The following is a 13,009-nucleotide window of genomic DNA, read 5'->3' on the forward strand; positions in this document are numbered from 1 at the left end:
TCCTTGTATACACCTCCCTCCCATTAAAATAACCCCATTTACCCCCATATTTCCCTTATTAACACCTGTTTCCTACTGTTCCACTCTTTCAGGTTCTTTCTTTTCCTTTACCTCCCTGGTTCCTTTTCATTATCCTTGCTCCTGTAGTTTTGTCTGGATACACACTCACTTATAAGGATTTGGTGCTAGGAGCCACATATGAGGGAGAACATATATCATTTGTTTTTCTCAGTCTGTGTTGCTTCACTCAGTAGAACAGTTTCTAGTTCCATCCATTTACCTGCAAATTTCATGATTTTTGTTTCCTTTACTTCTCAGTAGAATTCTATTGTGTAAATGTGCCACATTTTCATTATCCGTTCATCAGGTGAGGAACATTAGGTTGTTTCCATTTCTTAGCTATTGTCAAAAAAGCAGCAACAAACATGACTGTGCAAGTATTTCTGCAGTAGGATAAGTGTGCCAAAGAGTGCTATAACTGGATCACATGGCCTGGATCACATGGTAGATTTCTTTTTAGTTTTGTTTTGCTTTGTTTTTTTTTTTGCTTTTGTTCTCCCTAGCCCCCACATCTTCACCAGCATTTGGGGTCATTTGTTCTCTTTATCTTAGCCAGTCTGACTTGGGTAAAATGAAATCTTAAAATGGTTTTGATTTTCATTTCCCTGATTACTAAGCATGTTGAACTGTTGAACACTTTTTTTTTTCAATTTTTTATTTTTTGTCTTTTTGAAGCAGTTTAATGAGCTCCTCCTTGTCAATTGTTGACCTTAATTCCTGGGCAACTGATACCCAATTTAGAAAGTTCTTTCCTGCACCTATATCTTGTAGGGTTCTGCCTATATTTTCTTCTAACAATTTCAGAGTTTCAAGTTTCACATTGAGTCAACATTTGAAGTTGACTTTTGTGCAAGGTAAAAGATAAGGGTCTAGTTTCGTTCTTCTACAGGTAAAGATTCAGTTTTGCCAGCACCATTTGTTGAAGATGGTGTCTTTCCTCCAGTGTGTGGCTTTGGCACCTTTATCAAATATCAGGTGGCTGACACGGCATGCACTCATGTTTGGGTTTCTATTTTGCTCCACTGAGAATTTAGAAGTTTACTTTCTTCATAGGAGCTCTACTTAACATCTCCCTCCTCCAGGGTGCTGTCTTCTTCAAGACTACTCAAAGCAAATCATTCCTCCATCTTTATTTACACCATGAACAAAACCATTATTTAAAAAGGCTCTTGGACAGAGTGCCACATGATTTCCAGGTGCACTACTGCCTCCCTATGTCATTTTGCCCAAGTAATGTCTCTAATCTGCTGCCGCCAGAAAATTTTATGATCCCTGACAGTAGGGTGAGAAGTGGATGGTGATTACAGAACCCAAGAACCATCAAATGATGTAGGCCTTTGTCTCAGAGGTACTGGGTAAGAAAGTTGGTGTTATTTTTGTTCTGTATCCTGAGGGTAGAAAAGAGTAAGGGAACTGAGCATTCTTTGTCCAGATGTCTCTAATCAGGATTAGGTTCCGGAGTCATTTCCAAGATAAAATCTAGACCACCTTATCTCCACACCTTGAGATAAGAGTGAAAACCAGTGAAACAATGGGAATTTTGGAGCTGCTTTCATATGTTTATTTGCCTGACAAAATCTGCCTTTCCCCACCAATATTTTTCTGCGTATGACTTCCTTTTAGTAAATCTCTGTTCCAGAGAGTAGATAGGTGGATAGACACATAGATGGAAACTCTTAATTAAAGGAGATTTAGCACTATGTAATAAAATAAATCCAGTTTCACCCTTGAGAAATCAATTTCTTTTGCCTAATGAAAAGAAAAAATCTAGGAGTTTTTATGTATTTGTTGACATATGGCATGGTCTATATACCTTGAACAGAAATAATTTAACATAACTGTAATTATGACAGTTCAAAAACAGAAGCAAATAGCTCTTTTGGGTGTCTTACCAGAATAGAGTTTGACATCCATACCCGCACCCCCCCCCCACAGTTTAACTTGACTTAACTGCATTTTAAAACTCTGTGCTATCCAGTGTGCCATTTTCTAAACTCCTAAACTCCAGCTAACATTGCTATGTCAATGACTTAAAATTCTCTAGCTCTAGCTCTAGCTCCAGCCTCCTTTGCAAGCCCCAGATCCTTATTTTTAACCACCCTCAAGGCCCTATACTTGAACATCTGACTTCGTATCTCAAACTTAACTGCTAAACAAACCCCTTACCTACATATTTCCTCCATAACCCTTTGGATAACTCACTGCTATTCTCCTTGTGTGCTACAATCTAATACCTGCCTATGCATCAGGTGCATTTTCTAGAGCTTGAATTTCCACAGGGCAGAGATCTTTTGAAAACTCTACACATTTTTAGTTTTAGCCTGTGACAAGTACTTAGTAATTGCATACTGAAGTAATATCTGATGCAATAGCTACTTTTGTAACTCAAGAAACACAATCAAAGCAGACAGAGTGAGAGCAGACTAGCTGGCCAGATGTGAGGTGGGGATAAATGTATATAAAACATCAGCGACTTGATCACTCATCCTTACAAGCCTCTAACCTATTTTTACCACAAAACTGCTAGTGGAGTTAAACATTTATGATGCTTTGAAGTGTCATCAGTACCTTCCCCACTTTGAATGCTGCTTTGGCAGTGGGTATTACCAGACTGAGAGAATTTCGTGTTCAAAGCCTCAGAGAACACTGATAGTTCTTTTTCAAATGCATCAAATGTCAAAGGATCACAGAATGTGGCTCAGATTAAAAAAAAATACCAAGATGGTTTGGTCCCTTGGAGACTCACTGGAGCAGACAGCATTCTAGTATGGTGAGGGAACCAAGAGAGTCATCTCCCAAAGCTGTGACAATCAACTCTCTCAAAGCTCAAAGCTATTTCTGTAGAACAGTCCAGGAAAGGTTTTCCTGTTTGGAAAAAGTACCGTTTCAGTATAACAGAATCCCCCATAATTCAAAAGGCAAGTGTGTTTAGAAACATAGGGTTGTAAATGGTGTTATATTAACAAATAGAGTAACCATAAAACTCAGTTTCCAAATCCAGACACTTTTGAAATGAGACACTAGTAATAATTACACTGGAACAGCAGCATAAAGCTGGCTCAGGCACACAGGACAGGAAATTATCCAAACTCTAGAGGAAAAGTGAGGGTTGAGAGCTTGCGCACAAGTCTGCCTTGTGAATCACTTGCTGATGAGTAAACACAGGAAGCTCTCAATAAATTAAACTCAACTAACTCAGAATTTGTGGCAAGCATAGCCTCTTCAGAAGACTTTCATTCTCAACATGATTACTTCATCTTTCAATGGGTTAGAATATTTAGGAATAGAAATGTGTTGGATTTTGACTGGTCCATATAAATCCTTTCTATACTGTTGTTCACTTGTTCTTTCAACAAACTTTCATTGAGCATCAAGTACAATTTGAGAACTAATTAGAGCTCTGAGCAGCACAGTTATAAAAAAAAATGAGTAGCATATACCTTCCCATAAAGGGTTGGCATCCTAATAGGTAAGGTAGATAGATACATGAAACCAAATAATTGTAATGTGATATATTTAAATGCCGAAGTACATATTTCACAAGAGGACACACATGAAAAGTTAAGATTCTTGAAAGTGTTGGCATCTCTCGTATACTATACCATCTTATTTCGTGATGCAAAATCTAGGTAAATTGTCCTTCTTTGCCTCATTTTTCTTACTGAGGTCTATTTGTATCTTAGTTCACAACATGTACTTAAGATTTATAAAATTACATGTGTTTAAATATCTTCAGGTTGTTAACTAAAAAGGAACCCTCCTCTCTTTCTTCTCACTTTAAATTACATGGTTCTCAGACTCTCCTTTGCCTCTTATTCCACATGAGTAAACGTCTGCTTTGCAGGAGTACTTATTAAGAAAGTATGGCCATCTCAGCCACATGACAAAATATACTGCATGGTTTAAGTGGGGAAGCCTGAGCAATCTGAAACACCCCTTCAGTTCAGTACTGCTGAAATTCCTCAGCTGCCAGGGTGTATTTTTATGAACTTCTCTTTTGGAGAATTTAAAATTTTATTATGTAGACTAGATCAGCTCCTTTCTGAGAGCTCTCCAGTTGCTTCTGTCTTCTCTGCTGGTTTTAAATGTAACTAACACCTCCAGCTTTTTATTTTCTCAGTCTTGAGGATTGAAAGACAATTCATATACATTGGTTCACCTATCTGGCTCATTTCTGCTTAGAGCAAGAAAGCTTTCCACATAAATTTGGATCTGTTTACTTGAGAAAAGTAGATAGTGAAATTAATTCATGCATTCCAATATCTAATATCTTACATGATTTCCTTCATTTCATATACTGCAGAGTACAATTTGATGGGCATCTATGACACTGTCTGCCCTGGGGCTACTTCTGTGTTCTCTTCTCCTCTGATTCACAAAGTTTCACCTGACCCTGACGCCAGCCATGATGGATGGGACCAGAGCAAGCATCTAACCAGGCTGAACCAATCATACCTGCTTCCTGCCCAATCATCAGCTTCATCAAAGCAAATTCATTTAGAGTAGACACTGAGCAGTCTTGGTCCAGTTTGATTTCTTCAAGATTATTTAAAAAGTGCTAAGACACATTTCCTTGTCTATCAAAAGGGGTCATAACATGTAAAGTCTATCTAAATTGAATCAACATTTGAGAACGCCATGTTCTTGCTATGTACAAGATGTCAGTATTCTTATGAATAAAACTGTTACCAATCTTATTAAAAGATCATTTCATTATTTTAATTTATACATAAGGGGCTAAAGAGATATTACTTAGTGGTTAAGAGCACCAGCTGCTCTTGCAGACATACTGGGTTCAGTTCCCAGCATCCATATGGCAGTTAACAACCGTTTGTTAATTCCAGTTCCAGGGAATCTGACACCCTCTTTTGGATTCCATGGACATTGCACACATGGGTGCATTTATATATATGCATGCAAAGCACTCATACACATAAAAGTAAATAATTTGTACTTCTTGAATATTAATGAGGTTGGATTTGATTACATATGATCATTAATCATTTATTTTTCTATAAATTCTTTACCCACATTTTTTGTGCATTTTCTATTTGGATACCAACTTCTCCTGTGGATATATAGAAGTTCTTAATAGTTTATAAATATTAGCTTTTATAGGCTTTACATGTTAACATGCTATAATCACAAAATGGAGATTTTCATTGTTAGAATTCAGCTACATGTCACTCAAAAGAGACACACTTAAACCAAATAACACACTTAAACTAAGTAAAAGAGGAAAGTTAAAAGCAGAAAGATGGAAAGACATATTAAGAATGTGGTAATGCCAGGTGTGGTGGTACACACCTTTAATCCCAGCACTCGGGAGGCAGAGGTGGGCAGATCTCTGTAAGTAAGTTCAAGGCCAGCCTGCAGGCAGACCCTGTCTCAAAAAAGACCAGAAAAATAAAGAATGTGCTAACATAGCAAATTAAAATAAAATTCATTCAAAATAGAATTCAAAATGAGAAGATATACAAATAAAAACTTTATTTTGGTCTTTAATAAATGTAACAATCTTGTATCCTTTTATGTAAGGATAAAAGATAGTATTTATGGCCATTAAGTTAATGTCCATGCACTTAACAGTATAGTTTTGAATCCAGAAAACAGGTATTACAACGAATGCAAACATAATCCTGCAGGAAATCTTAAGAGACTTGCTCTGTAATCAGGGGACCATTTAGAGGTTCCAAAAGATGACCATATATTTTTCAGACAACAAAGGAAGAAAATATATGTTTCAAATAACCATTATGTACTTATTGAAGAAAATTAACCATCAAGCCATAAAGTTAAATTTAATTAAACTTGATAAACAAGAAACAATACTAAGTACAGATTCTACACAGAGTAAGAATTAAATAAAAGTAAGAAATAACATAAAAATTGAATGAAATTACCTATATCTATGCTATTTATAAATCTTAAAACACTGTTAAGTAGTTGATGGCTAGACACAGAAACCCAGATGGAAACTACAGACCATTTAGACTTATGAAAAAGAGAAAATTGTGCCAAAATCTTTGGACCGTAGCAAAAATTTCTTTTAAAAACATTATTGAAGTTTTGTGCATTTCATACAATAGTTCTTAATCAAATTTAGACTCCTTCCCCCATCCACACCTTCCCATACGCCCCCTCCACCAGACCTCATGCACTCTGTCATATATGTTAAGCCCTATTCAGTAAAGTACCCAGATATTCTTCGGTGCAAGTTCATTCACTAGCGTCTTGTTTTATTTTTTTTGAAGCAGGGTATCATTATATATCCTAGGTTTGCCAGGACTATGTAGTCCAAGCTCACCTCAAATTCATGATCCTCCTGCCTCATCTTCCTAAGGACTGATACTGTGAGCGCAAGTCAAAATTCCTAGTTTTTGTTCTCTTCACAATAGCTAAGAAACAGAAACAACCTAAATATCCCTCAGCTGACAAATGGTTAATGAAAATGTGGTACATATACACAATGGAGTTCTACTCAGCAGTAAGAAAAGATGAAATTATGAAATTTGCAGGTAAGTGGATGGAACTAGAGAGTGTTATACTATGTGAAGTAACACAACACAGAAAAGCAAGCAACATATGTTCTCCCTCATTTGTGGATTGTAGTACCAATCCCTTATATGTGAGTATATAAATTCTGATGTAACACCAGGAACCAAGAAAAGGGAAACAATACATGAAGGTAAAGGAAAAGAAAGAACCTAAAAGGGGATAGTAGGGAACAGATGTTACCAGGGGGAGGTAGGTAAAGAGAGAATACTAGGCAGGAGGAGAAGAGAGAGGGACATGCAAGGGGTCATGGTGTTGGGGAGGGAGGGAAGTCAGGAAGGGGAGGATGATGGGAGGCAGGTGGTACTGATGGGAGGGTGGGGATAATGGAGGCACTATGACTAAGGAGGGAGGAAGGAGGGAGGCCGGATGGGAGAAGAAAGGAAGCTAAGAAACCTAGAGGGAAAAGTGATGCACTCAAAGCCTTATGAGAAATGCATATACAATGGCTGAACATTAATGCGTATGTATACCTGGGAGCTACTTGGCAGGGAACACAGTACCAGACAGAAGAGACCTCCTTTAGAGTGGTTGGTGAAGGTGGTCCAGGAGACTCTCAAATAACACAGAATATTGCCAAACCTCTTGCTTATCTCCCAGAACTAGTAGATAAAATCCTACTGTAGAGGACTGGACATACTTAGGATATAGGACTTGAAACAATGAAACAGGCACTGATCTGGAAGCCTTCTAACTGGAGTTTGGCTATCATAATGCTGGATGATGGTATGCAAACTGCCAAGGGAGAAAAACAATCAATGGTCCAAGCCAGTCCTAAAGCCTAATAACCATAATTACTGGCATGGCAAACTACCTCTATTGGTGCAGTAGTGGCACTGTTATCTGGGGGGGGGGGGCAATCAACAGCTATCTAATTGGACTTGAAGCCCTCTCAATGGGAGGAAGCTCATGGGTGGCACTGTAAACTCAGTCAAATACACATGGCAGGAAAGGACATAGATCCTGAAGGAAACCCTATTTCTTTCATATCTAAAAACAAATGAAACTTCGTACTATATGCTAATATTGATCCTTATATTTACAGACAAACATACCATACAGCATTCATAAAAGAAGCTTCTTTTTGCAAGAGATAGAGACTACTGCAGAATTGCACATCTGATCAGACACAGAGAACATACATCTGAGAGATGTCCAGTACTGGGTGACACATCTACAGTTGAACCTCTATAAACAAGGCTCATGGAACATAGTGGAATAAGAGGTGGAGAGAAAGCTGGTACATTCCTCAATTCTCACCAGTAAAGCTTCCTTATACAATAGAGTGCAATGCACACAGAAAGCCACAACAAGCCAACTTTTAAAGAATAAGAGACTGTAAAGTGTAAAATAGGACTCCTATGTGGAATCTTATCCACCCACGGCTCAGGGACCATTGTGGAAGAGGGGGCAGAAAGACTGTAAGAGCCAGGACTGGTGCATGAACACTGGGAAGTGGAGGCTTCCAGGCCACTGGAAATGTACACATGTGAACCTGTGGCAATGGTGGTATTGGGCATGGGACCCATGTCAACTCAGTTGTGCGAGAACCCAGAGGGGAGGAGAGAAACGGGTGGTGGGTGGGCTCTAGACTAAGAATTATTGGAGACCGATTGCTGCTGGGTGAGGGAGAGTATGACTTATATATGATCACAGGATTCCAGTGAACCGTTTGTGCTGAAGGACACTTGCATACAAATGCTTGAGTGAATAAGACTTAGCATGTATGGCAGAATACATAATGTTCAGTGGGGGAGGGGAAGGGGGTCTGAATTTGATTAAGAACTGTTGTATAAAGTTACAAAAGTTTAAAAAATTGATTTAAAAAATTGTATCAAATAAATTGAGGAAATCAATCTTCATAAAAGAAAAAAATTAGTCAATGGTCTAAACTGTATATCAAGATCAAGTATCTTTATAAATTTTACAAAATATGTAATGAACTCTATTATAGAAACTGTTCTAAGGTACACAGAAATGAGATAAAACTCCGCAACTTGTCTGAGGCAAGCATCATTCTAATATAAAAACTGAGTGATTATAGCACAAAACAGAAAACAGTGATTCTCTTATGTGAAATGCAAAAATTTTAAATCTTGAAGAAAATAGTATGAATTCAAAAATCAGTGAATTAAAAAGTGCTATGCACCAAAACCAATGAAATCATGTAGAAATACAAATGTGGCCTCACAGTCACTTGGACATGTATTCTTAAAGCAGAATTAAGGAGAAAATCATATTAAACTTTGTACTAAGCATGGTCTATGTAACAGGGATACAGTAGGGAGCGAAACAGGAAATTTCTGCCCTCATAGAGCTTAGAGTCTAGTAAGAGGAAGACAGTAGACACATACAGCACAGAGTATGTCTGGTATTAATCGGTGCGTAGAAAAATTAAATAGCAAAACCGCATGTGGAGGAGATGAGAAAGTTTTAATGAGGTGGTTAGGGAAGAGGTTATTGAAGGGCTGGCATTTAAGCAAAAGATGAAAGACTGAGCAACAATAAATAATTAAATTAATTAATTAAATTAATTCACAAGCATGCATCAAAATCTGCTAAGGAAGGCAGATTGTATAGGACCTTGGTGGACATTGGAAGAGCTTTAGCTTTTGTTCAGAATGAACTGAGAACATTCTAGAGGAATTTGAGGAGAGCTATGACATGACTCTGACAAAGGTAAATCATTTGTTCAGTTGGTTTGTTTGTGATAGGATCTGTGCTGTCCAAACTGTCCTTAAACACGTGGTACTCTTCAGTCCCCCTAGTGCTGGGATTATAGGTATGCACCAAGATGCCAACTCTATATCATTTTTCTGGTTGTGATGCTGAGAATAGATGACCACTCTGGAATTAGGGAGGGCAGATGGGAGGTTCACGCAATAATCCAACTTGAATCGGCATGGATGTGGGAAAAGCCATGAAAGTGGTAACATGATTCTGCATGGGTCTCAAAGGTAGATTCAAAGGCAGGCTCATATGGCTTTGAGATAAGACTTGAGAAGAAGTATAGAGTCTCACAACTTTTTTTTTTCAGCCAAAAAAGTCTAGAAAATTGGAATTGCCATCTGCTAAGATGGGGAAGCTAAAGGAGAGGCAGGTTGGGGGGAGAAGCAGGTTGCGGGGAGGGGAGATCAGCAGGTTACATGTGCCACAATCAAACATGTGAAGCATCCTCAAAAGAAAAGAAAAAAGTATCTTCAATCATGGTTATTAATCAACATTGTTCTTGCTCTCCTATCCAAGGCAAAAAAGATAAATGCATATATGTTTTGTGTATTTTCATGTGTGTACATACATACATATGTATATTTATGGAATATAAAATTTTAAATAAATATTTAATTAACATTATTTGAAGACCCTGTACCTAACTATCTGAAAATCAAAAGTAGAGAATAATACTAAGAAAGTTCATCAAGGTAGATGAATAGGAAATCAACATGCAAATATTAATAGTTTTCTTATACTTCAACAGTAATAATTGCAAGATTTAATTTAAAAGGGGATTATCTGCAATAGCAACAAAAACTATGCAGCAAATAAGAAGGATCTAAAAAATTAAGCAAAGCCTTCAGTAGTAAAAGTATATAGACCAAATATATGAAAAATTAACATAAGAGAAAACTTGATCATCATTAAAATGTCAATTATTTTACAAGTAGATGTAAAAAATTATTGAAATTCCCATTGAAATTTTAATACAATATGTCTGTGGGATGTGGTGAGATATCTTAAATTTTATTTGGAAAGGAAAATATGCAAAAGGGTGACAATTTTTATAAAAGAAGAAAACTGGCAAAGGAAATGTCTGATCAGCTAAATATTTTAAGTGTCATATGTGAACCCAAAGATGGATAAATTGGTCAATGAGATTATAGGCAGAGATACTTATATGGATGTGGCAATTCAGCATATGACATTTCAATCAATGAGAATAAACAAAAGAATTATGTTAGGATAATTGGATATTCATAATAGCAAAATATCTGCCTCATAGTACCTATGAAAACAAATTTCAGATAGGCTAAAGGTCACTGTTTAATTTTTAATCATTATTGCTAGATGCTGGCCAAATAAAATTATAATTAATTGAAAACAAAACTGAAACTTCTATTTTCAGTTTCATCGGTCATGAGGGTTAATCATCTATGTCAACTTGACAGGATTTAGGATCATCTAGGAGACACACTTCCGGGCATGTCTGTGAGAGTGTTTCCAGAGAAGTCTGACTGAGGAGAGAAGACCCATCTTGAATATAAGCCCACCAGGGGCTGGGTCTCGGACTGAATAAAAAGAAAAAACCAAACTGGGCTTCCTGACTGTGGACACGGTGTGACCAGCTGCCTCACCCTCCTGTCACCACAGCTACAGCTATTCTTCCCATCATGTCTTTCCTACCATGATGGCTTTCACCTTCAAACTGTGAGTCAAAATGAACTGTTCCTTATCTAAATTGTTTTTATCACCTATTTTGTCACAAGAACTAACAGACTGCTAATTTGACTACACAGAAGCTATTAACTCTAATTTTAAGAAAGTTACCATAAAGTTAAAAGATGAGTGATAGAATGAAGGTATTTGCAGCACACATGTAATAGAAAAAATTTTAAGAAAAAAAATTGACAACCTTATAGTTGATGACAATAGAGAAATAGGGAATGCATAAAAAGAAAAAAAGGGATCTTCTAGAACATCATTTGCTCAAGTAAAAGCATAACCAAAACACCAATAAGGGCCAGTGGCATTGTAGCTCAATGGCAGTCTGCTTGTTTGGTACCCTCAAAGCCTTGGGTTCAATGTCCAGCAGCAGAGAAAGAAAGGAAGGAAGGAAGGTAGGAAGGGGAGGGAGGGAGGAAGGAAGGAGGGGAGGGAAGGGAGGGAGGGAGGGAGGGAGGGAAAGAAGGAAGGAAGGAAGGAAGGAAGAGGGAAGGAAGAAGGAAATACCAGAGCTTCCTTATTAAACAAGACTCTCCTGGAGTATCAACAGCAAATTCAAGTATCTGAGAAGTCTTGTAAATTAATTTTGATTTTTTAAAACCTATTGTGTCAAGGATTTATTTATCAAATTCTCCTCTATGGCAACTTCTTTAATAAACCCAACTAGAGATTTCTTTTAAAGGCTTACTAGTTCTGTTATAATGAAATAAAATTATTTCTATCTGTTGATAGTGCTTATATGCTTGCAAATAACTGAGGTTCTTGAAGGGATTAATTTTTTACTGAAGCCAATTACTCAATAAGCTTTTCCCCTCATAGATACAGAAATAATCCTTAACCCTTGACAAAATTATTATTAATTCTGTTTTTCAAATAAAAAGATGGGCCTGATAGCCAATTTTCTGTGGTTAAGAGCAGTGTTTCCTTTCCTATGTTTGATCTCAATGAGGGGCTGTTGCTCACCATCTAGCAGGAGGACACATCAAAATCTTAGGGGAAAGGCTAGAAAGTTATTCCCAGAGGACTTGTATTTTGAAAGCACCTCAGTAAGTTACCTTTTCTCTCTGTGAGATCATGCCCCATCTCTAACTGAGAATCCACAAGGAAGAGGATTTACTTTCAGTCAAAACAAATTTTTACTTTTTATTTTCTAACACTAAATCCTCTAAACAAGTTATTTGACCAGCCATTTTACAATAGCTGATTGAAATTAATCATCTACCCACAAACAGTAAAAAGTAGTCTTTTCAGAGTTCTGCCTATTCACAAATATATTTCTATACAACCTGATCTATTAATAAGTATGCTTTCTAATTTCCAAACCCACTTTCAGTTTCCATTCAAATGTTCTCCCGACATCATTTTTGTATTCCGTAAACTCCATTGACTTTTCTTCAGAATTAAAATGAAAAAGCCTTAATAGCATTAATTGTAAAATCAGTTAATAATTTTTGCTTTGGTAGAACTGAAATACATTACAAATTTAAATATTATATCATGGAAATGCAAAAGTTCATGCTTATGTATCAATACTACAATTATTTAATATTTTAGGTATATTTAGATGCATTTCTGTATCTGATGCAATGTAATTAAATTTATTCCCCACCTTTTTGAAAATCTTTTTCTAAATAAAGTCATTTTCATTTGCCAGAAGTCACTGAACTGTGAGTTTTTAAATGGCTAAAATTGTGAGTTTTTTTTGTGCCTTGTGAAATGTTTCCTTAATTTAGAAAAATATTGCTTTATTACCAGCCCAATCTTTGAAAATTAGCTAAAGATGCTGAGGACAAATCACCACTCCCTAATAACAGCTTTTGAGCTCTGCCACACCAGCCTCCTTCACGGGCCTTGTAGATATTATAGGTTGTTCATCTCGCATGAACTCTTCCCACAAACTCTGTATTTTGGATGCACAATTTTATAAAACAAACCTCCTCCTCCCCCTCCTCCT

Source organism: Nannospalax galili, unplaced genomic scaffold, assembly GCF_000622305.1.
Source record: "Nannospalax galili isolate Female #2095 unplaced genomic scaffold, S.galili_v1.0 scaffold183, whole genome shotgun sequence".
In the NCBI taxonomy this organism is placed as follows: Eukaryota; Metazoa; Chordata; class Mammalia; order Rodentia; family Spalacidae; genus Nannospalax; species Nannospalax galili.